This window comes from Salvelinus alpinus, chromosome 8 (genome assembly GCF_045679555.1).
Source record: "Salvelinus alpinus chromosome 8, SLU_Salpinus.1, whole genome shotgun sequence".
Classification (NCBI taxonomy): Eukaryota; Metazoa; Chordata; class Actinopteri; order Salmoniformes; family Salmonidae; genus Salvelinus; species Salvelinus alpinus.
The window spans coordinates 70983194-71010508 of record NC_092093.1 but is presented as its reverse complement, the minus strand read 5'-3'; positions in this window follow the sequence as shown (position 1 = coordinate 71010508).

Genomic DNA, 27315 nt, shown 5'->3' with positions numbered 1-27315 from the left:
GCATGATGTACAGAATATTATTTACATACCATCCATAATTCATCAAGCTGCTACTCCCAATTCTCTACTGAAAACATGAAGAAATCCAAAACGGGACCCTGCCTATAGCTACTGTATAACGTGTCGTTTTGATGATGTATTCACCTAGAAGCCCACCCCAAGAACAACCCCAACCAAAACCCTAGCTTAATGTCCACATCTTGGTTCAACCCATACCCTAACCCTGAACCCTAACCCTAACTTACTTGCTTACTTACTTAAAGGGTCTCATTGCCAAAATCCCAAAGTATCCCTTTAATTTCCTTTGGTTCCTGGAGGAACACAAGGCCTGTACTAAAGGTTGTCGGTCTTGGGCTGCTTTCTTTACCTCAGCCCAATGCAAGCGGATCTTCTTCATGGGCCCTGCTCCAGCCGAGCTAAAGCTTGTTCAATAGAAACACCGTTTTTTTATATGAATGTCTGAAGCTGGGCGGCGCTCAGGACGAAATCCCATTATTGGGTCGGAAGTGCGCTCTCTGTGCTGCGAGCTCCATTAAGCAGTCACGGTCAATCTTGGCAAGAGCCAATCGTGTCTTTCTAACTCTTGACCCACTGGCTTGAAATGGACTTGGCTGAAATTCCAAACAATACTTGAGAAACTGCTGTTTGAATGTACATCTGACCACCTGACCCTACCATTCACTGTCCCACCTAGATGGGAACCCAAACCACAGACAATATCAGCACCCATTAGGAAACTCATAAAAACCAACAAACAAATGATCAGAGACTCCCATACCTCTACCATAACCTCACTACAGAACATCACACAAGAAGAAAGATGAGCCATAGGCAAATTAGGGAAACATGAACACATAACCATACAACCAGCAGACAAAGTCTCTAAGATAATAATCATGGATAACTAGCAGTACCTCTTTGACGCCAACCGCCAACTCTCTAACATACAACACTACACTCCTATCCCCGCTTCTACACAGATCCAGACACAGACAAATCAGGCAGATAATCGAAAGACATTACACATAGACAAAAGGAATATCTAGATGGACTACCCAGACAGAGACTCTTCTATCTCCACACAAAGATCCACCAGGAACCAGATTCCTGAACAGTCCCATTTGAGGTCCCCAAGGGAAGATCGATTGCGTCAGACTATGGGAGTGAGTCTTCACCAGCAGCCAAATTCTCAATCCCATCTAACAAATACACCCTAGCAAACTTAAGGACACATACCACTTCATAGAAACATTCTATACTATTCCAGTACCTGCATATTTATTCTCCAAAGACATAGACTCTCTCAACACCAACATCTCATCAGGCTTGGCAGCCGTGGACTCTACAGTCCGGAGATAATGTATCTTAAAAAAACTAGGATTCCACATTCAATAACCAACACTACCTACTGTTTCATGGGACAGAGATGGGTAAGAAATTAGCTCCGGCATCTACCAACATTTAGTGTATATGGCAGACTGGGCGATGACAGCCATGTTTTATAGACGCTACCTGGATGATATCTTCGGGGTGTGAAAACATGATCTGAATCCTGACCTGGGTGAACAGCCCACACCCAATCTTTACCCTTTCCCTAATCCGGGTCCGTATCCCTATCTCCGCGACCCCATCCCTTCCCTCCACCCTCGGACCTTTCCCAGACCCCCCCCACCCCCACCCAAGAGACACCAAACTCCAGATTGTACCCCTTGTCAGCACCATCTCAGACACAAACCAATTACTTTACTGCAGACTCAAAGCTGCATTCACCCACAAACAACATAACCCCCCCACACCAGGACTTCAGACCTATATCAGGCTACTGCAGAAACCACTACCTGAGGGATTTCTTAGTCTCTGCCTAATTTTCAACAGACCCACCCCCAGAGCACCTACTGAACAACAGCACAATAGACAACTCCCACATATTCAAAATCCACATGCACACACCTCTAGTCCTATCCCACAATTCATGACCATTCAGAGCTCAAACATTGTCCATGCCCTAACATGCAAGCTATGCCACAACATTTATATAGGAGAAACCTGCCACAACATCTTGACATGCCTCAAACAACAACGCTACACAATTGAAAAAGACACAATCACACCTGGTCAAACACTTTCAAACCCACTCCACAACCTCCCTCAGCACCACCGTTCCGGAGACGAAAGCCTCCTGGACCATAGCCTAGAGAAGAGCAGCTGAATCAAGGTGTATAGCCAATCTCAAAACCTTGGCTCCACTTGGCTTGAATGGTACAGAATAGTATACAGCCTTGACCTGTAGGGGTCTGCGGAGGCCCAATTAGGAGAGCCAGAGGGGCCACCAACACCAGGAGGAAGTTTAAAAAAAAATATATATTTGCAGTGTTGTCTTTTATTTATTTGTTTTCTTATGTTAAACACTTCAACATAGCATTTATTTTGCAGCACCTAATCCCTTCATCTTTATTTGTCTAGGCAAGTCAGTTATGAACAAAGTATTTTTTATCAATGACAGCCTAGGAACAGTGGGTTATCTGCCTTGTTCAGGGGCAGAAATATATGTTTTTACCTTGTCAGCTTGGGGATTCAGTCTTGCAACCTTTCGGTTACTGGTCCAACTCTCTAACCACTAGGCTACCTGCCAATTCTATTCTGTGGTGTGATTTTTCATTATTTACTATATTATTTGCTTATTCAATTATTCATGTGTTAATTTATTGATCCAGCTTGCATGCTTTATTATAATATTTTGTTTTAGTTGTTTACCCTGAGCACTTAATCAACCATTGCTTTCATCTCATTGTTTTCTTCCTCTCATTGAACTGTCGCAGGTGACCCCTCTGAGCTCTAGGCATCCATTTATCTCTCAGGCAAACAACTGCCCCATGTTCCCTCACCTTCTCCAGACCAGACTAACTTGCAATACGCAAACAGAGCAGGAAGTTGCAATAGTCCCGTGCAACACAAGGTTTGATACCAGTCCAAACAGAAACCCTCTTAAACCTAACTCTAACCCTAAACCTAACCCTAACTCTAACCATAACCGTAACTCAAACCCTAACTCTAACCCTAAATTTAACCCTAACTCTAACCCTAGCTTCATGTCCACACCCTAAACCCCATAACAAGTCTTTGTCTGAACATCAGGGGCTCATTCTTGTTCTTACAAAATAACTGGAACCTTTGAAAAATATCTCTTACATTCTAAAAAACATTTTTTTTAGTTTTTCAGTTGCTTTTTTTACTGTGTGTAACCCCAAAATCATTTCTGACTTATGAGTGTAAGAAATCAGTGATGATTGTTACAAAGGGGTCCTTTCTTTCTTTCTTTCTTTCTTTCTTTCTTTCTTTCTTTCTTTCTTTCTTTCTTTCTTTCTTTCTTTCTTTCTTTCTTTCTTTCTTTCTTTCTTTCTTTCTTTCTTTCTTTCTTTCTTTCTTTCTTTCTTTCTTTCTTTCTCTCTCTCTCTCTCCCTCTTACTCCCCCATCCTCCCATTTACTCTCACTCTCCTCCCACTGTTTCACCTTCCTCCTCTCTCTCCTTCTCTCTCATCTGTGTAACTTCAGACAGCCACTCTGCCCACTGATCTCAGAGTGATCTCTTATCATACTGCAGAATAATTTAACACCCCATCTCCATGACAAAGGCTTTGGTTTCCTCTCCTCGTCCCGTAGGGTGAGTTCACAGGTTTGACTCACGGTTCTAGGACATGTTCGGTGTCAAACTGTCAGAGGAATAAAGTATGAAAATGAATGTCCCTAACTCTTTCCATATCTGTCTCCATATTTCTCACTCTATCTCGTTCTATGTAACTCACATCCAAACATATCATTCAGTCTTTCCTTCGGAATAGTCTAAAGAGCAAAACAGTACCTACTGTATGGAACTAGAGATGTTGTGGAGAAAAAAAACACAGTTTTCAACCTGTCACTCAAGTACAGTAGTCTCTGTAAGTTTTTCTGACACAATGCACAGTTCTATACTTTATGTATGTATATTATCCCCATTTTGGTGTGGAGCAGGCTATGGAGAGTATGTTAAGCTCATAGACATGTCTGTCAGTGACTGGGTGTCACTGAGACTTCACCCTGTTTCTGTGACACATGTCCAGTAGGCCCCTCAACACTCCTCTACACTCCCCTACATGCGGTCCAAAACACCATTTTTTTTGCAGTCCCACAGCCCTAATGCCGTGACTCCCAGCATACCAATGACTAGTGTTGGGGGTTCTCCTCTACACAGTAGACTGCCCAGGTGTGACCAGCTGTCAGAGAAACAGTCTCATGAGCCACAATTACACAACATTCTGGTACCATGGTGAAAGCTACATGCCCCCCGAACCATCACTGGAACTCATGGTGGGGAGGGAATGGAGGAGCTAGGAGAGAGAGGGGAAGAGAAGAGAGAGGAAGGTTAAGGGGCACGGAGGAGAGAAATATACAGAGAGGGAGAATACTTATCCCTAGACCTATATTTCTGTCAGTGTCACCAAGGGAGATGGTGAGGAGACACATAGGAAAGGAAAGAGGGAGAGGAACAGTCGGAGATGTGAGGGACAAAGAGGAGAAGAGGAGAGGGGATAGTGACAGAAGAGACAAAAAATAAGAGAGTGATAAAATTAGGAGATGGAGAAGCGTGGGGGTGACAAGATAGGGAGGAAAGAGGGGGAGGGAGGAGGAGGTCTGACATCGGTCCACAATCACAACAGCAAGGTCTGCATGTGACAACAGCTGTTGTGTCCTCTGCTTGTCACCCTGAAACCAGAGCCTGCATATTATTCCTGCCAGTCATTCACTTTATGAGGCCTGTTATGTGATTAACCCTAACTGTTTGTTATGAATGACAATAGACATCTTACATGAGAGGGTAAATAAAGCAGGTGAGATCATAGGTGAAAATAATAACTTGATCAATACTTACATCTATGAGACAAGGGAAACATTATTGTGTGTTGCTCTGATGAACTTATGATCTTATGACTTATGATCTAATTCAACTTACACTGAATATCAGCAGATCCGTTTCGCTGCATTATTTTACGCGGCATCATAGTTAGTTTGTTATTCAAGATGAAAACCTAGTTGACTGGCTGTGATGTGTCTGTGATGTACTTGCAGAAATGCTTGGCAAATTTTTAAGTAAACTCCACACAACTGGCTGAGGCGTTGTTCTGTGACCCTGTTTGTGTCGAATGAGCGCTCAGCTTCTCTCGTGGGACCAGCCTACAGGCATCTTACAGATATCTGATACACACATACACACACATGCACACACACTGGTATGAAACACGCACACATGCAAACACCAGCATGAAACACACTAGGAGAGAAGGAAGAAAAAAAACAGCCTAGATCCTCTAGATTCCTGGCTGAATACATTACAGAGAAATAACTCAAACTAACTTTCTGAAGCCTTTTAAAAGTTGGGGTCAAAATAACTAAACATGAAAGATGAAGTGTACTCCAGAGTTTGGCATTACAGCTACAAGGAACCTGGGACAGCAAACGTAAGGCCTTCATCTTACCAGAGTTTTTAAAGCTACTTAGCTATATATATATATATATATATTTTTTTTTTTAACCCTTATTTTACCAGGTAAGTTGACTGAGAACACATTCTCATTTACAGCAACAACCTGGTGAAGAGTTACAGGGGAGAGGAGGGGGGATGAATTAGCCAATTGTAAACTGGGGAGGATTAGGTGACCATGATGGTATGAGGGACAGATTGGGAATTTAGCCAGGACACCAGGGTTAACACCTCTACTCTTACCATATGTGCCATGGGATCTTGATTGACCACAGAGAGTCAGGACACCCGTTTAACGTCCCAACCAAAAGATAGCAACCTACACAGGGCAATGTCCCCAATCCCTGCCCTGGGGAATTGGGATATTTTTTTTTAGACCAGAGGAAAGGGTGCCTCCTACTGGCCCTCCAACACCACTTCCAGCAGCATCTGGTCTCCTATCCAGGGACCAACCCTGCTTAGCTTCAGAAGCAAGCCAGCTGTGGGATGCAGGGTGGTATGCTGCTGGCAACATGGGGACCTGGATAGTATAGTGAGTCTTAAAGATCCTTACATGTGGGCCTATTGGAGGTTAGCATTGGGAGCTTCACTGGGGGGCCTAGTGACGACCTAGTTGGGGCGAGGTTTGGGATGGGGGCTTAGTAGGGGTTGAAGCTGGAGCGCCCATCTCTAGCTGCACAAATAACCTAACACCCAGCTGGACCTCTCAGATGATATAGGGAAGAGAAATGTCAAAAGGAGGAGCGAGGGAGAGGTGTTAGCAGAGAGAGGGGGAGAGGTGGACCCTCGGGATCCTGGTGGAGTTTGGAGACGTGAGTGTGTGTGTGTGTGTGTGTGTGAGTGTGTTTGTGTGGGCCTGTGTGTCTGTTTGCGGGTAGGTACGTGCACATGTGTGTGTGTCATGGGGAGGGGCCGGGAGGTCGGAGTCGATGAGAGTGAGTTAATCTGATAGGAGTTCATCCAGGGAGACAAGCTGGAGAGCCATGCAGAGACACAGCAGTGACAGACACAAATCATACACCAGTGAGAGCAAAGGAAGAGGAGTATATATGGATGTACTGTATGTGTAGAATTTAGCTTGTTAAATGTTATGTCAAAATGTAGATTTCCATCTAAATAGACATACCCAATAGTAATGATTTAATTATTTAACAATACCTAGTAATACTTATACTGACAGAAAGATTAAAATCTCACCTTTCTGGTAAAACTAGTTATAAATTGCTGAGGTGTAATCACTTTTGAGGACACAAGCTCAAGTACAAATATGATAAAAATATGAAAATATGAAAAATCATAAATTACTTTTTTTCTACACTGTAAAAAAAAAAAAAATGTTTCAACTACTAATTATTAAGTACCTGCTACCACAGACTTTATTTTGGTTTACTCAAATTTTGGTCCAACTGTTACAGTAAATCAAATCTAATCAAATCAAATGTATTTATATAGCCCTTCGTACATCAGCTGATATCTCAAAGTGCTGTACAGAAACCCTGCCTAAAACCCCAAACAGCAAGCAATGCAGGTGTAGAAGCACGGTGGCTAGGAAAAACTCCATAGAAAGGCCAAAACCTAGGAAGAAACCTAGAGAGGAACCAAGCTATGAGGGGTATAACAGAACATGGCCAAGATGTTCAAATGTTCATAAATGACCAGCATGGTCAAATAATAATAATCACAGTAGTTGTCGAGGGTGCAGCAAGTCAACACCTCAGGAGTAAATGTCAGTTGGCTTTCATAGCCGATCATTAAGAGAATCTCTACCGCTCCTGCGGTCTCTAGAGAGTTGAAAACAGCAGGTCTGGGACAGGTAGCACGTCCGGTGAACAGGTCAGGGTTCCATAGCCGCAGGCAGAACAGTTGAAACTGGAGCAGCAGCACGGCCAGGTGGACTGGGGACAGCAAGGAGTCATCATGCCAGGTCGTCCTGAGGCATGGTCCTAGGGCTCAGGTCCTCCGAGAGAGAGAAAGAAAGAGAGAAAGAGAGAATTAGAGAGAGCATACTTAAATTCACACAGGACACCGGATAAGACAGGAGAAGTACTCCAGATATAACAAACTGACCCTAGCCCCCCGACACATAAACTACTGCAGCATGAATACTGGAGGCTGAGACAGGAGGGGTCAGGAGACACTGTGGCCCCATCCGATGATACCCCCGGACAGGGCCAAACAGGAAAGATATAACCCCACCCACTTTGCCAAAGCACAGCCCCCACACCACTAGAGGGATATCTTCAACCACCAACTTACCATCCTGAGACAAGGCTGAGTATAGCCCACAAAGATATCCGCCACGGCACAAACCAAGGGGGGGCGCCAACCCAGACAGGAAGATCACGTCAGTGACTCAACCCACTCAAGTGACGCACCCCTCCTAGGGACGGCATGAAAGAGCACCAGTAAGCCAGTGACTCAGCCCCTGTAATAGGGTTAGAGACAGAGAATCCCAGTGGAGAGAGGGGAACCGGCCAGGCAGAGACAGCAAGGGCGGTTCGTTGCTCCAGAGCCTTTCCGTTCACCTTCACACTCCTGGGCCAGACTACACTCAATCATATGACCCACTGAAGAGATGAGTCTTCAGTAAAGACTTAAAAGTTGAGACCGAGTCTGCGTCTCTCACATGGGTAGGCAGACCATTCTATAAAAGTGTAGGGAGGCTAGCACTGGAGTAATATGATCACATTTTTTGGTTCTAGTCAGGATTCTAGCAGCCGTATTTAGCACTAACTGAAGTTTATTTAGTGCTTTATCTGGGTAGCCGGAAAGTAGAGCATTGCAGTAGTCCAACCTAGAAGTAACAAAAGCATGGACCAATTTCTCTGCATCATTTTTGGACAGAACATTTCTGATTTTTGCAATGTTACGTAGATAGAAAAAAGCTGTCCTTGAAACAGTCTTGATATGTTCATCAAAAGGGAGATCAGGGTCCAGAGTAACGCCGAGGTCATTCACAGTTTTATTTGAGACAACTTTACAACCATCAAGATTAATTGTCAGATTCAACAGAAGATCTCTTTGTTTCTTGGGACCTAGAACAAGCATCTCTCTTTTGTCCGAGTTTAAAAAGTAGCTGAACAAAAAATAATTGCCCGGCCCAAACTTAGCTACAACTTGAGAAAATCTGTAGGATAGTCAGTTTTACGAGGGTATGTTTGGCAGCATGAGTGAAGGAGGTTTTGTTGCGAAATAGGAAGCCGATTCTAGATTTAACTTTGGATTGGAGATGCTTAATGTGAGTCTGGAAGGAGAGTTTACAGTCTAGCCAGACACCTAGGTATTTATATTTGTTCACATATTCTAAGTCAGAACCGTCCAGAGTAGTGATTCTAGTCGGGCGGGCGGGTGCGGGCAGCAATCGGTTGAAGAGCATGCATTTCATTTTACTAGCATTTAAGAGCAGTTGGAGGCCATGGAAGGAGTGTTGTATGGCAGGTATTATCCTGGCTATCCGGGCTAAAGCGGCTGGAGTCCGAGCTAAAGGTAAAGACCACTAGCAGTGGCTAACAATGACTAAATAGCTAGTAGCAGAGTAAACAGAGTAATATGACCCACAAACATTAAACAACAATACAGGAAAACACATCGGAACGCCATGAACCAAGACCTTGTGAATTCAAATCCCAGGTGAGGACATGTTGAATAATAAATACTGTATAAATGCACAATGTAATTATGTATGTAAATGTGTGTCAAATGTATAACTTGAAAAGCACTATCCGTGTAACTAGTTCCTCAACCTATTTATTTTCGGTAAGATGTCCAAATAATTATTTGTAGTTGATTGAACATATGAAACAAGTTGAGCAAACACATTATTTTAAGTTGACAGAATTTTTGCCTACATTTTCTCAAGGTGGAGCTAAGTTTGGGCCAACAATTCTTTTGTTTGTTCAGCTAACGCTTGGACCAAAAGGTTGAGTAAACAAAAATAACAAAATGCTGTGGAACCAGTTACTTCATAATAAATAGTTGAAACAACTACATACATTTTTTGGGGTGTATTCAATAAAAGTGGGAGAATATGGCTTGAAATGATTTAAATGCTTTATAAATATAGTAACAAGCAAATTATAAACGATTTGCTACAATAATTAATATTTCTTTTAACTGTAAAATAAATATGATCAAAATTTAGTGACAGTAAAAAATTGGCACCGTTTCATATAACTGACGACAGAGCACAACGTCCTCTGAGCGACGTAGAGACTCCATTCAAATGCCTGCTGACTTTTTACATCTTCAGCTGCGTCCCTCTGTGGCAAAGAGAAAGTGGTCTTGTTACAATTCTACAAAATCATTTAGCATTTTTTCATGTTGAGAACTCTAAATCCATCTGAGAACATCACAGCGAGATAATAATACTTATTTTGCTGCAATCGCTAGAGTCTCCTGTTTCATATGCCGTATTGTAAGCAGAGCTGCAAGGTTCACACCTGGAGGAAATCGATTCTTTGTCTGCATAGGCCAGAAAATGTGACTTGTCGCTTCCTATGCAAATGAGGTGTCAGATTTCACATACTGCATCTTAGATGAGAGCGGCGAGCGGCATGTGAAGTTGCACAACCAGAGTTTTCCCAGAGTGCAGAGCAATTGATGTGCGCCGTTCACAGAGCGCTCTGTACACAAAAATGGCGGTCGGAACCGGTCCGAAACCACTCAAAGTCCTCTCAATGGACGACTTAACGTTTAAGAGTTAGATCACTTCAGGACATGGATTGGAGGACAGAGATAATAAGGGAGATATGAAAACAAGACAGCTGGGGAGATACCACATGCATGTCATTGTGCAAAGTACATCTCAGCACATCTCAATTGGATGAAAACCTCACCCATGGAGAGAGGGGGATGGAATGAGATAGAGAGAAGGAGAGAGAGAGAGGCGGGGTGGGGAGACAGAGAGAGAGAGAGAATGAGTATTTAATGTTCAACACACAAATCGTTGACATTTTACATTCCATTATGGGCCAATCCCCAGTCATAACATTCACCCCTCAATCTACAAACTCCCTCCCTCCCTTCCTCCTAGACAGTGTAGAACAGTGACGGTCACCACTGCTTTCCTCTGCATCACATTCCACTGTGTCCCCCGTCATACGTTATAATTAAAACCACAGGTGGGACCCACACAACTGCAACACTACCTTGCTGCTCCCAGCATGCAACAGGAACCATCTGGTTCAAAGGAGGGGCTGTTTTCCCTTGAAACAGCCAAGGGTTAAAACATCAAAGAGGGGAAACATTGATCGGACCCTGGGGTTAAGGCCAGGGGGAAATAGAACACAACATTGCCTCTCCAATCATTCTGGAATGCAACGCGTGAAATGCGGGGTTGGGTTCAGCTTGTGAGACATGAGTGGGTGATGGGGGTGGCTGTCTACCTGTGTTTCCTCACAGGGATTCCCCTTCACCTATCCCTGCTTGTATCAATGTCTATTTTCTTCCTCTCTGTGCCCTAAAATGTTTGAGACAATTCTGTTATTATTCTTGCTGTGCAGATTACTCTTGCTTCAGTAGGAACTGTGTGAAGTGCACATGCTCAGGATACCTTGAACCCTGGGATAAGGTCATCATGAAACATCAGAACAGACAGGCTCTTTTAGGTCACAGACCACTATCAGAGCAATGCCATGATCAAATGTCCAGTCTGTGTGCAAGTCTGTTTGTGCGTGCACGTCTGTTTGTGCGTGTACGTGTGTGTGACTCGCATACAACCTGTTTCATTTTACCACTTCAAGGCAAAAGTAACGTCCCCTACACAGGAACATTTCAGAGCCAGTCATAATATTTTAATGAAAAAGGATCCCATCAATCTCAGTCCTTAAACAATGTAAAACTGTCCTTGGATCAGTATCCAGAGTAGACTTTGGCCTAGACACTGATTTAAAAGTCAGCTTCATGTTGTTACTCCTCTGTTTAAAGTTACATCTTGGTGAGCTACACTAATCCTAGATCTGTGCCTATGGGGCCGTCTCCTCCCCGTCTCCTCAGCAGATTGCAGACTCTCATCTCTCCTCACCCCCGTATGCATGGTGGGCCTGTGGTTGCCAGCGCCGGTCCCCGGTGACCGTCGTCACTTAAAGTTTGGTCTCAGTGGAACAATAAAGACCCCAAACAGCGTGCTTAAATTTAAGCTTGCATGAAATCCCCACAGTTCTTGGTCTGCTGGTTTGTCATCCCCGAGTCTCTCTCCACAGTACGGCGCCTTGCTACTGTCTACTTCCAGATCTGGATTTGACTGTTAGTTTTGTGTACCCAGAGAGATTGGAGACAGCAGAGCTGGGGGCTGGATGCTCAGAGAGCGGAGAGCGGAGAGGAACACAAGTTGCGTCTGTGTGTGTGTGTATGTGTGTGTGTGTCTCTCTCTCTCTCTCTGTGTGTGTGTGTGTACTTTATGCTTCAGCTGGTAGGTTTACTGAATGTATCTACAACATCTGTTGATGAGAAGGCCTAATGAAAGGGTTGTGTGGTGCTACAGTATGGTGCAAACTGAACAGTCCAAAGTGATGCCTGGAGAACACAAAAAATAGATGACAACTCTGGGACAAAAGGAAATCACATGACAGCTGTGGTAGTTCATTATATTACTTTATATGTCAAATCAAATCAAATCAATGTTTATCTGTCACATGCTTCGTAAACAACAGGTGTAGACTAACAATGAAATGCTTACTTAGAGGCTCTTCCAAACAATGCAGAGAGAAAAAAATTGAAATAATAGAAAAATAAAAACACAAGGAATAAATACATAATGAGTAACGCTAACTTGGCTATATACACGGGGTACAAGTACCGAGTCCATGATAACTTGGCTATATACACAGGGTACAAGTACCGAGTCCATGATAATTTGGCTATATACACAGGGTACAAATAAAATCAAATTCAATTCAAATCAAATGTTATTTGTCACATACACATGGTTAGCAGATGTTAATGTGACTGTAGCGAAATGCTTGTGCTTCTAGTTCTGACCATGCAGTAATATTTAACAAGTAATCTAACAATTTCACAACAACTACCTACAAGTACCGAGTCCATGATAACTTGGCTATATACACAGGGTACAAGTACAGAGTCCATGATAACTTGGCTATATACACGGGGTACAAGTACCGAGTCCATGATAACTTGGCTATATACACAGGGTACAAGTACCGAGTCCATGATAACTTGGCTATATACACGGGGTACCAGTACCAAGTCCATGATAACTTGGCTATATACACAGGGTACCAGTACCGAGTCCATGATAACTTGGCTATATACACGGGGTACCTGTACCGAGTCCATGATAACTTGGCTATATACACAGGGTACCTGTACCGAGTCCATGATAACTTGGCTATATACATGGGGTACCAGTACCGAGTCCATGATAACTTGGCTATATACATGGGGTACCAGTACCGAGTCCATGATAACTTGGCTATATACACGGGGTACCTGTACCGAGTCCATGATAACTTGGCTATATACACGGGGTACCAGTACCAAGTCCATGATAACTTGGCTATATACACGGGGTACCAGTACTGAGTCCATGATAACTTGACTATATACACAGGGCACCAGTACCGAGTCCATGATAACTTGGCTATATACACGGGGTACCTGTACCGAGTCCATGATAACTTGGCTATATACACGGGGTACCAGTACCAAGTCCATGATAACTTGGCTATATACACGGGGTACCAGTATCGAGTCCATGATAACTTGGCTATATACACAGGGTACCAGTACCGAGTCCATGATAACTTGGCTATATACACGGGGTACCTGTACCGAGTCCATGATAACTTGGCTATATACACGGGGTACCAGTACCAATACACGGGGTACCAGTACCAGTACATCACAGGAGCTCGGCTCCTGTGATGTACTGGGCCTTACACACTACCCTCTGTAGCGCCTTGCGTTCAGATGCCAAGCAGTAACCATACCAAGCGGTGATGCGGCCAGTCAAGATGCTCTCAATGTTTCAGTTGTAGAACTTTTTGAGGATCTGAGGGCCCATGCTGAATCTTTTAAGACTTTTAAGAGGTGTTGTCGTGCCTTCTTCACGACTGTGTTGGTGTGTGTGGACCATGATAATTCCTTAGTGATGTGGACACCGACAAACTTGAAGCTCTCAACCCGCTCCACTAAAGCCTTGTCGATGTAGATGGGGTGTGCTACGTTTTCTGTAGTCTACGATCAGCTCCTTTGTCTTAATGACGTTGATGGAGAGGTTGTTGTCCTGGCAAAACACTGCCAGGTCTCTGAAGTCTTCCTTATAGACTGCCTCACATTTAAGAAACTTGAAGAAAAAAAACATAATTTTCTTGGTATTTCATAACTTTTCCAAAAAGATCAAACATGGTTACATTTCCTTTCAATTTTGGTCATGTTATATGAACACTGTGCAGTTTGTTTGACATTGGGAATTTGTTCTCAAATAGTTCAGAGAACGTTAAGAAATGTGTTTCTTCTGTGGGAATTTCAGTACCTCAGCATACGTTTTCCTACAGGTTTCCTCGTGGGTCTATTTAAAGTCATGCTCTCACATTGTTTTGAGAACGTTAAGAACATTTTCCATAAAATCCACAAGAAAATGTTAATAATGTTCAGAGAACGTTCTAAGAATGTTATTTAAAAACATATACGTTCCCGTTCTCAGAATCAACTAAATGTTATCTATCCTTAATATGGTTAAGTGTGATCTTAATGATTGCTTTTTTGCTTTGAAATGGGGTCTGTTTGGATCGATTAAATTGAACTGCTTTGCATGCGTAAAAAAGACGAGCATGATACCCCCATCCTGGTTGTGCAGTGGACTAATTCCATGGCAAAACAACAGAAGATTGAAGGTTCAAATCTCACTAATGCCTTGTCACTATAGAAAAGGGATGTTTTTGCATGATTAATTAATGCATAAGGAAATTAATTACCATGTGTCCTATCTGTGCTTGGAGTTCAAAAAAGTTAACCCAAAATGAGTCAGCAGTGTTAAGCAAGTTATTCAAAAACCTCCAAATAACCCCTAATTTCTGTTCTCAGAGCATTCATAAATCTCTCAGGAAACTTGCAAGGACTAGAGTAAAAAGTTCTTAGAACCTCCCTGCAACCTAAAAATTTACGTTGACAGATTCTTCACTTAAAAAAACATTCAGTTTTACTGGTCAGGAAATGTATGGCTTCGTTCCCAGAACCAATGGGAAACCAAAATGAACGTTCCCACTACTTCCAAGTAACCAAATCTGCCAGCTCGGTAACGTCCTGCCATTGAACATGTACAGTCCTTTAGGGTATCTTTCTAGCACATGTGGGGTATAAATCACATTCATAGAACCAACGGGTTAATCTACATCTACCGGCCTTTAGCCTAATTGATCATTACTTTGGGTTTTGTGTACGGAGACTATAGGGAGACTTGGGGGAAATCTGTGGGAATATTTAATAAAACGAGACGCTTTCTGGTTGAGTGCTATAGTAACCCAGAGAGTGATTTGCTGTAACTGAACCAAGACCATTAGTCTAAATGTGACCTTGATCCATATCTCTTTGTGGAAGCGAGCCACAATTTTCTAGCCAGAGCTTGTAGAAGGGGGAAAGAAGGGGAAGACTTTAAGCATTGCACGCTCAATAGAACACCATCCATTTAGGCAGAGCGGAGCGCGGAGCGCAGCTGCCTTTTTATCAGAGAGAGTGCAGCTCTTATTGATAGAGAGAGATTCATGTCTCGTAGCTCTGATATGGTACCCCACCTCTGCCTCTGCCTTAGATATTTCAATTCTCACCGCTCTCTCTGCCTCACTCTTATCTTTTACCCTCTTTCTCTCTCACTCGCTCTCTGTCTCACTCTCTCTTTCGCACACTCTTTTTCTGAACATCTTTCTCTCCCTCTATCGCTCTCTCCCTCACCCCCTTGATCTTTACCTCCCCCCTCTCTCTCTCTCTCTCCTTCTTATTTCTCTCTCTTTATCATTCTCTCGCTTTCTGTATTTCTTCTTCCTCACCTTCTCGCCTGTTTGTTTCGTTAGACTCCTCTCCCTCTCTCTCCCTTTCTTTCTCCCCCTCTCTCTCCTCCCTGCGAGGAGCCATCGGTAACTCTGGCTGTAGAATTCTGATCAGCCACTTTAGAGCTAAGGCCCCAGCCAAACTGCATTCTGGATTAATCAATCCTCCCATTGGCTGCGGTTAACACCTGTAACCTCAGCATGACATAGATGGAAATGTTCAGTCTTAGAGCAGAATAACAAACATTACACTTATCCTCGGATGGCAGAGGATTCTTACCAAGGAATATAGAACCGATAGATCAGCAGAGGGACATGGTGTGAGGGTGTGTGTGTGTGTGTGTGTGTGTGTTTGTGTGTGTGTGTGTGTGTGTGTGTGCGCGTGTGTGTGTGCGTTTGTGTGCATGTTAGTGTTTGTGTGTGCGTGTGAATACATGTGTACAGTACTTATATGTGTGTGAATTATATAGGTCTAAGCTACCTGTAGGGTACTTTTGTGCAATAACAGTGTGTTCCAGTTTCATGCTGGTTACCATATGGATCTGTAAGACTGGGGTAGTGAGGTACACTTGGATGTTGTGACATGATATGTGAGGTAAATGAAATGCACACCCTGGTATCTAGGTCATTTGTGAGGCCCAAAGCAACAGCTCTATCTCTTTCTCTCTGTCTCTCTGTTTCTCTGTCTCTGTCTCTCTGTCTCTCTCTCTCTCTCTACTCAGTGTTGGAGTAGTTGTGTGGAACATCAAGGGTTTGAAAAAAACACAACATCCTGTTCATACCTCTGGCATACTGTCTCTCACAAACACACACATGGCCTTGTAGTTTCTCCTGACAATACTTGTATAAACAATACAGCCGAACACACTTCTCAGACATATGGAAACATGCTTCAGGACAGAATAATCACATCTCTATTCCGGTACCTATGGATTTTATATAGAGGGAAGATTCAAGTTAGTTTACAGTGGTCGCCTTTACAATTTCAGCCATGGAATGACCCAATGAATGGCCCAATTCTATTTCAAATAGCAAAATTAATGGACAAAAGCAACTATAGGATATTAGCATTCACCTATAACAATTAGTTATTCTCTAGCTTCCATCCAAACATTACCTCTAATGATATATTTCAGTTGCACCATTCTTGTGACCACAATGAAGCTAATGACCAAGGAATATGTGTCACGGTCTTCTCCACGGTTTACCTGCACAAAGAAAACTGTGCCGTTAACCATTTGCACTCTGCATGTGATGCCACTTGCTTAAATACCTTGGTTCTAACATTTTGTTGAATAATATCTTAGTTTATTATAGAGTGTGTGATGTTCATGCACACACATCTTCCAACGAGAGTAGAGGAGACATTAAATACATTATAGCCCTTTGGACTTTAATGAAGATGTTGAGCTTGGTTCATTTCCATGTCTCTCTCTCTCTCTCTCTCTCTCTCTCTCTCTCTCTCTCTCTCTCTCTCTCTCTCTCTCTCTCTCTCTCTCTCTCTCTCTCTCTCTCTCTCTCTCTCTCTCTCTCTCTCTCTCTCTCTCTCTCTCTCTCTCTCTCTCTCTCTCTCTCTCTCTCTCTCTCTCTCTGTCTCTCTCTGTGTCTCTCTCTCTCTCTCTCTCTCTCGCTCTCTCGCTCTGTCTCTCTCTGTGTCTCTCTCTCTCTCTCTCTCTCTCTCTCTGTCTCTCTCTCGCTCTGTCTCTCTCTGTCTCTCTCTCTCTCTCTCTCTCTCTCTCTCTCTCTCTCTCTCTCTCTCTCTCTCTCTCTCTCTCTCTCTCTCTCTCTCTCTCTCTCTCTCTCTCTCTCTCTCTCTCTCTCTCTCTCTCTCTCTCTCTCTGGCTAATTCTTGTAGGGCAAATGATTTCTGTCTATCACTGCTGTGTCTCTGCATGGCTCTCCAGCTGGTCTGCCTGGAAGAACTCCCATCAGATTAAACTCACTCTCACCGACTCTGACCTCTTGGCCCCTCCCCATACCCCCCTCCCCCCGCCTCCCCCTTCCTCCTCCCTCATCAGCTCATGTCTCTAACATAGCAGTATCTGGCCTGAGTATGAAATACAGTGAGAGCAAGCCTACAATAAAACTAATTTGCATGAATTTTTATTTCAACTATAAAGATAGGGAATATCAGAGGCCATATTTCTCAAAATGGTTTATATAAACTTCCTCACTGGAAGCAAATGTTTCTGCATCAGTTGTTGCACCATGCTTGCATCACTTCCTTTATAGTTAATTATTACACTATTACTGTACATAATGATTTAAAGTTTTCCATAAATTTGCATGTAAATTATTGCTGTGCTGTTCATGCCAATAACTTTACCTGGAAAAGTCTTGTGTAATTAATTCATCAAAAAGTCACAAACCAAAACCATTTCAGAAGGGATAATCTACAAGATGACAGGAATACAACAGAATGAGGTCATATGAAACATGGATTCTACCCTTGACATCAAACATCTGAAATCAAGATGAAAGTTGTTTCCCGTTTCTTTATTCAAAACATATCAGAAACATTAATAGTTATTTATTTTGTTTTACAGTATTCAGCTATGGAATAAAAAAAAGGTTTCCAGTGATCGACTGTGTAGTAGGACACAGCTGTGGAGAGTTCTACTTGTATAGTCCAAGTCACCTTATGTTATGCTGTTTTGAAGCATGTATTGTTTGCGTGCATTTTAATTTAGTTTAATTTATTTATTATTATTTTAATATGTGAAGTTGTCTTGAATGATGTTTGATGTATCATATGAAACACTAAATAAATATACATAACATTTACTGTACATTTCCGATATACATTTTTCACAGTTAAAGAGGCAATCTGTAGTTCAAACAATAACAATACGTTACTGGGTTGGTAAAAAGCTGAGGAATGGGGCTGGAGAAATGTCCCCTGGATAAATTGCAGATTGCCCCTTTACACATTCAGAACTAAATCAACCACTTCTAATACACTACAAATACATCGTGATAATGGTGCCAGAGGAGATGGCTGCCGTTTTACGATCTCCTAACCAATTGTGCTAATGTGTGTTTTTTTGCGTTATTTGTAACTTATTTTGTACATAATGTTTCTGCCACCGTGTCTTACAACCAAAAAGAGCTTCCAGATATCAGGACAGCGATTACTCATCCCGTACTGGATGAATACTTTTTCTTTAACGAGTAGGACGGGAAGGATTTACTTCAGATGACCGACAAGGCCCTCATCCCCGTCATTCGCAGGAGAAAGAGAACAGAGATATCGGGGACGAAGTTCAGTGTGCCTTGTAAGGATCCGATGACGAGTGCGTAATCTGCCTTTACCATCGCTCCTATTAGCCAACAAACAATCATTGGATAATAAAATAGACGAGCTACAAGCATGTATATCCTACCAACAGGACATTAAAAAATGTAATATTTTTCACAGAGTCGTGGCTGAGCGACCACATGAATAACATACAGTTGGCGGCTTTTTCGGCAGGCTAGAAGAGCTGCCTCTAGTAAGACAAAGGGTGGGGGTCTATGTATATTTGTAAACAACAGCTGGTGCACAAAATCTAAGGAAATCTCAAGGTTTTCCTCGACCTGAGGTAGAGTATCTCATGATAATCTGTAGACCACACTATTTACCGAGAGAGTTTTCATCTATATTCGCGTAGCTGTCTATTTACCACCACAAACCGATGCTGGCACTAAGAGCGCACTTAATGAGCTAAATACGGTCATAAGCAAACAGGAAAACGCTCATCCAGAGGCGTCGCTCTTAGTGGCCAGGGTCTTAATGCATGTTAAATGTGCAACCAGAGGGAAAAAAACTCTAGACCAACTTTACGCCACACACAGAGACGTGTACAAAGCTCTCCCTCGCCCTCAATTTGGCAAATCTGACCATAATTCTATCCTACTGATACCTGCTTACAAGCCAAAACTAAAGAAGGAAGCACCCGTGACTCAGTCAATAAGAAAGGGGTCAGGTGAAGAAGTTGCTAAGCTACAGGACAGTCTTGCTAGCACAGATTGGAATATGTTCCGGGATTCTTCCGATGGCATTGAGGAGTACACCACATCAGTCACTGGCTTCATCAATAAGTGTATCGATGACGTCGTCCCCACATTGACCGTATGTACATACCCCAACCAGAAGCTATGGATTACAGGCAACATCCTTATAAGAAATTCCGCTATTCCCTCCGACGGAAAAAGTGTCAATACAGCAAAGCGTCAACACAGTACTAACATTTAATCGTACTACACTGGCTCCAACACTCGTCAGATGTGGCAGGGCTTGCAAACTATTACAGACTTCAAAGGGAAGCACAGCCACGAGCTGCCCAGTGACACAAGCCTACCAGACGAGCTAAATTACTTCTATGCTCGCTTCAAGGCAAGTAACACTGAAACATGCATGAGAGCATCAGCTGTTCCGGATGACTGTGTGATCACGTTCTCCGTAGCCGATGTGAGTAAGACCTTTAAATACTGTAGGTCAACATTCACTAGGCTGCAGGGCCAGACGGATTGTCAAGACGTGTACTCCGAGCATGAACTGACCAACAGGCAAGTGTCTTCACTGAAAAAGGCTGGTCATGGCTCACATCAACACCATTATCCCAGAAACCCTAGACCCACTCAAATTTGCATACCGCCCCAACAGATCCACAGATGATGCAATCTTTATTGCACTCAACACTGCCCTTTCTCACCTGGACAAAAGGAACACCTATGTGAGAATGCTATTCATTGACTACAGCTCAGCATTCAACGCCATAGTGTCCTCAAAGCACATCACGAAGCTAAGAACCCTGGGACTAAACACCACCCACTGCAAATGGATCCTGGACTTCCTGACGGGCTGCCCCCAGTTGGTAAGGGTAGGTAAGAACACATCCGCCACGCTGATCGTCAACACGGGGGCCCCTCAGGTGTGCATGCTCAGTCCCCTCCTGTACTCCCTGTTCATTCATGACTGCACTGCCAGAAACGACTCCAACACTATCATCAGGTTTGCCGATGACACAACACTGGTAGGCCTGATCACCAACAACGATGAGACAGCCTTTTGGGAGGAGGGCAGAGACCTGGCCGTGTGGTGCCAGGACAACAACCTCTCCCTCAACTTGATCAAGACAAAGGAGATGACTGTGGACTACAGGAAAAGGAGGGCCGAGCACGCCCCTTTCTCATCGATGGGGCTGTAGTGGAGCAGGTTGAGAGCTTCAAATTCCTTGGTGTCCACAGACTATCATGGTCCAAACCCACTAAGATAGCTGTGAAGAGGGCACGACAAAGCATATTCCCCCTCAGGAGACTGAAAAGTTTTGGCATGGGTCCTCAGATCCTCAAAAGGTTCTACAGCTGCACCATCGAGAGCATCCTGACTGGTTGCATCACTGCCTGGTATGGCAACTGCTCGGCATCCGACCGCAAGGCACTACAGAGGGTAGTGCGCACGGCCCAGTACATAACTGGGGCCAAGCGTCCTGCCATCCAGGACCTCTGTACCAGGCGGTGTCAGAGGAAGGCCCAAACAATTGTCAAAGACTCCAGTCACCCTAGACATAGACTGTTCTCTCTGCTACTGCATGGCAAGCGCTACCAGACCACCAAGTCTAGGTCCAAAAGGCTTCTTAACAGCTTCTACCCTCAAGCTGTAAGACTCCTGAACAGCTAATCAAAGGGCTACCCAGACCCCTCTTTTACGCTGCTGCTACTCTCTGTTTATTATTAATGCATAGTCACTTTACCTCTGCCTACATGTACATAATACCTCAATTACCTCGACTAACCGGTGCTCCCGCACATTGACTCTGTATCGGTACTCCATGTACATAGCCTCGCTATTGTTATTTTACTGCTGCTCTTTAATTATTTGTTACTTTTTATTCCTAATTTTTACTTATCCATTCCTTTTCTTAGAGCTTCTTGAAGCGTTGTTGGTTAAGGGCTTGTAAGTTAGCATTTCACTGTTGTATTCGGAGCATGTGACAAATAACATTTTATTTATTTGATTTTATTTGATTCGGAAATTATTCAGACGCCTTGACTTTTTCCACATTTTGTTACATTACAGCCTTTTTCTAAAATGGATTAAATCGTTTTTTCCCCCTCATCAATCTACACATAATAACCCTAACGACAAAGCAAACACAGGTTTTTAGACGTTTTTGGCAAATGTATATATATACAGTTGAAGTCGGAAGTTTACATACACTTAGGTTGGATCCCTCGTTTTTCAACCACAACACACATTTCTTCTTAACAAACTATAGATTTGGCAAGTCGGTTAGGAGATCTACTTTTTTATTTTTTTACTACATTCTTTTCCAACAATTGTTTACAGACAGATTATTTCACTTATAATTCACTGTATCACAATTCCAGTGGGTCAGAAGTTTACATACACTAAGTTGACTGTGCCTTTAAACAGCTTGGAAAATTCCAGAAAATTATGTCATGGCTTTAGAAGGTTCTGATAGGTTAATTGACATCATTTGAGTCAATTGGAGGTGTACCTGTGGATGTATTTCAAGGCCTACCTTTAAACTCATGCCTCTTTGCTTGACATCATGGGAAAGTCAAAAGAAATCAGCCAAGACCTCAGAAAAAAAATTGTAGACCTCCACAAGTCTGGTTCATCCATGGGAGCAATTTCCAAACACCTGAAGGCAACTCCTTCTTCTGTACAAACAATAGTACGCAAGTATAAACACCATGGGACCACGCAGCAGTCATACCGCTCAGGAAGGAGACGCGTTCTGTCTCCTAGAGACGAACATACTTTGGTGCGAAAAGTGCAAATCAATCCCAGAACAACAGCAAAGGACCTTGTGAAGATGCTGAAGGAAACAGGCACAAAAGTATCGATATCCACAGTAAAACGAGTCCTATATCGACATAATCTGAATGGCCACTCAGCAAGGAAGAAGTCACTGCTCCAAAACCGCCATAAAAAAGCCCAGACTACGGTTTGCAACTGCACATGGGGACAAAGATCGTACTTTTTGGAGAAATGTCCTCTGGTCTGATGAAACAAAAATAGAACTGTTTGGCCATAATGACCATTACGACCAAAAAGGGGGAGGCTTGCAAGCCGAAGAACATCATCCCAACCGTGAAGCACAAGGGTGGCAACATCATGTTGTGGGGGTGCTTTGCTGCAGGAGGGACTGGTGCACTTCACAAAATAGCTGGCATCATGAGGCAGGACAATTATGTGGATATATTGAAGCAATATCTCAAGACATCAGTCAGGAAGTTAAAGCTTGGTCGCAAATGTGTCTTCCAAATGGACAATGACCCCAAGCATACTTCCAAAGTTGTGGCAAAATGGCTTAAGGACAACAAAGTCAAGGTATTGGAGTTGCCAACACAAAGCCCTGACCTCAATCCTATAGAAAATTTGTGGGCAGAACTGAAAAAGTGTGTGCAAACAAGGAGGCCTACAAACCTGACTCAGTTACACCAGCTCTGTCAGGAGGAATGGGCCAAAATTCACCCAACTTGTTGTGGGAAGCTAGTGGAAGGCTACCCGAAATGTTTGACCCAAGTTAAACAATTTAACGGCAATGCTACCAAACACTAATTGAGTGTATGTAAATTTCTGACCCGCTTGGAATGTGATGAAAGAAATAAAAGCTGAAATAAATAATTCTCTCTACTATTATTCTGACATTTCACATTCTTAAAATAAAGTAACATTTCTACAAGGATTAAATGTCAGGAATTGTGAAAAACTGAGTTTAAATGTATTTAGCTAAGGTGTATGTAAACTTCCGACTTCAACTGTATTAAAAAAAAACAGAAATATCATATTTACATACACTAGCAGTCGAAAGTTTGAACACATCTACTCATTCAAGTTTATTTTTATTATTTTCTACATTGTAGAATAACAGTGAAGACATCAAAACTACGAAATAATGCATATGTAATCACCTAGTAACTTGGCATTCTCTCAACCAGCTTCATGAGGTAGTCACCTGGAATGCATTTCAATCATGAGGTTGTGACCTGGAATGCATTTCAATTACAGGTGTGCCTTGTTAAAAGTTCATTTGATTAATTTATTTTCTTCTTAATGTGTTTGAGCCAATCAGTTGTGTTGTGACAAGGTAGGGGTGGTGTACAGAAGATAGCCCTATTTGGTAAAAGACCAAGTCCATATTATGGCAAGAACAGCTCAAATAATCAAAGAGAAACAACAGTCCATCATTACTTTAAGACATGAAGGTCAGTCAATCCGTAAAATTTCAAGAACTTTGAAAGTTTCTTCAAGTGCAGTCGCAAAACCCATCAAGCGCAATGATGAAACTGGCTCTCATGAGGACCGCCTCAGAAAAGGAAGAGCCACAGTTACCTCTGCTGCAGAGGTTAACTTCATTAGAGTTAACTTCACCTCAGATTGCAACCCAAATAAATGCTTCACAGAGTTCAAGTAACAGACACATCTCAACATCAACTGTTCCCGAGGACACTGCGTGAATCAAGCCTTCATGGTCGAATTGCTGCAAAGAAACCACTACTAAAGGACATCAATAATAAGAAAAGGCTTGTTTGGGCCAAGAAACACGGGCAATGGACATTAGACCGGTGGAAATCCGTCCTTTGGTCTGATGAGTACAAATTTGATTCCAACCGTTTTCGCTTTGTCATTATGTGGTATTGTGTGTAGATTGATGAGGAACATTTTTTAATTAAACAGTTTTAGAATAAGGCTGTAATGTAACAAAATGTGGAAAAAGTCAATGGGTCCGAACTATTTCCGAATGCACTGTACATCCTACCAGGCCCTCTCCATTCTTGGTAATTTAACACACAGCATTAACAATGGAACAATAGAAGTGAATAAAGTTGAGGTTCCACTTTTACTCCAAACACTAATACCGACCCTGTGAGTTTGATTATGTCCTCAAAGGGAAGGTTTGGGCAAGGCTTCACTTTAATTAAAAAATTTCTCACATTCGCAATTTTTTTTACCCAAACCTTGAGAATACATTGTCAGACCTTGCCAACTAAACCGCATCGATTCCTTCTTCTCTATGAAATCTTACAAATGATATTGCTCAAGCATAATGCAGGGTAAATGCTCTCGACAGCCATGCTAAATTACCACGTATATTTCAGTCCACTGCAATGCATATAGGGAGATATTTACAGTAGTGTGGTCCATAACTTTGTGTGTGTTTCTGCAGGGCTGGGGTTTGGGTGGGTAAAAGGCACCGATCGTTCATTGGTAATTGTTTTAGGATTGACACCTGCTGATTCCCTATAGCTCTGTGTTGTTATTTTATTCAGGATGTGTTGGATTATTAAACACACTCATAGGATTACCAGGGGGAAGGCACTGAAGACTAACTGACTGGAATTAGTTTGTGGTCGTGAGGGCAATAGTGCGCACACACACAAACACACACTTGCACACTTGAGCACGTACCCACGCAAGCATTTACGCACACACACACACGCACACACACACACACACACACACACACACACACACACACACACACACACACACACACACACACACACACACACACACACACACACACACACACACACACACACACACACACACACACACACACACACACACACACACACACACACACACACACGTACACTATTTCAAACACACACATGAATTAAGTAATAGAGTGCCAGCATGTCTGATTAGCACAGTGATTAATTGACTTATTATGTGCACCAATCAATGGAAAAATCCATTCCTGGATCCTAAAAAAGTAATATTGCCTTGGTAGGTTTCTTCAGTCATCCAACTCCTCTCTCTCACTTCTTTACTCTCACAGTCACAGGTGATATTCTCCCGGTCTCTGAGGGATTGTCATCAACTGTCATCAACAGCAGCAGACCTTGAACCAGCTCCGAGATAAGGGATTTCTCTGCTTTGCATAAGTGTGTGTGGTGGGCAGACTGAGAATGAGCTGCTTCTTAAAACGAAATATAGACTCTCTCTCCTTCGCTCTTTTTCCTCTCTCTCTCTCTCTCTCTCTCTCTCTCTCTCTCTCTCGCTCTCTCTCTCTCTCTCTCTCTCTCTCTCTCTCTCTCTCTCTCTCTCTCTCTCTCTCTCTCTCTCTCTCACACACACACACACACACCCTCCACCCCTACACACTCCTCCTCTCCATGTCTAGTAGCTATCAGGAGACATGGCCCAGGCAGCCAGGCATCACAGTGTGTCTCCCCTTCTGCAGAGTGTCAGCTCCCCTCATGTTCCTGAGTCCAGACCCAGACTCCAACAACACCAGCCTGCCTCTTCAGAGACAAGTGGCCTGGGTCTGGGCCTAGTTAGCATTGCTGTAGAGCTGTACGGTGAGATACATGAGCTTTCTGCTTCACTGACACAGGTATATGTCCAAGAAACTCCATAACAACTTTGGATAACTTTTGTTCACGTTGCCCCTGTAAGTCTACTAATGCATTGGGTGATCTTGTTAAACATCATTTGCAAAGAGCAGAAAACGTGTATGGAGATCTGTATGATAAGATCCAGTTTATTCCAGTCGAACGTTGAATGTTTCAGTGGAAGTGTCAGTCTGACCTCTGATGAAGTAAGGAGACGGCTGTGAGGGTTGTCCATCACTGCGGATGGATGAGTTCATTGTTGTCCCTCTGTTTCCCTCCAAGGGTTTCTACACACTTTCCACCCTTCCGCCCTCTCGCGAGACTAGGCTACAGTATGTTATGCGACGCCCTGGGCCATGAGAAGCCCTGTCTGAATGTGTGTCAATAGAGACGTGTCCAGTAATCTTAGTGGCACTCTGTTTGTGTCAGGCTAATGCACTGGGCTGGTGGGTACATGACTCTCAATGCTTTCATAAAGGCCCGTGGCTTCTGCCCCACACACAGACATACATACAAAAAACTATGCACACACACACACACATAATATGCACACAGGCACACACACACATGCAGGCATACATATATACACACACACACACACACACACACACACACACACACACACACACACACACACACACACACACACACACACACACACACACACACACACACACACACACACACACACACACACACACACACACACACACACACACACACACACACACACACAGACTGACAAGCACCCAGGCACACACACACATAGAATCTGTCTTTTCACTCTCCCTCCGTCATGATACTTGGTGATAACAGTGTGGATAACCTTCACAGGCGCAGCGTTGTTAGAGATAACTTAATCTTTAACCTTACGCAGTAGTTACCCCGTGTTGTCCTTAGGTCAACACCCTGTGTATAACCTTCCCGGTAGTGTGAGTGTGTGTGTGTGAACCCTGCAGGCTCCTAGTCATGCTGAACTGTCACACACCGCAGCCTTCCCATGACACCTCATACAACCTCTGCCCTGGGCAACACACACACAGCCACAGACACACACACACCCATGCGACCCCGTGCCCCTAGGACAAAACGCATACCACCCACACGCAACACCCTATGCATGACCTCTGCGATTACATTTTCTCTGGCCAACCTTATTGCTGCACATTTGTCCAGTAGCAATGATAACAATCTTTCACAATCATTTGGGACTGAGGCCATTAGACTGCAATTTTGAAAACAAATGTTATCTGACATTTGAGTGGTGAACTATCTCTTTAATATTGTCACACACAAACACACACTACAACAGAGACTTTCTGACACCAGTGTAGAAACTATAAGATGAAGGCTCAGTGGTTGTTTTTCTGGGCTGGTGCCATGGTATGTTTTTTCAGAGATAAATTGCTTATTTTCCTTTGCTCTTCCTCTATGAACTG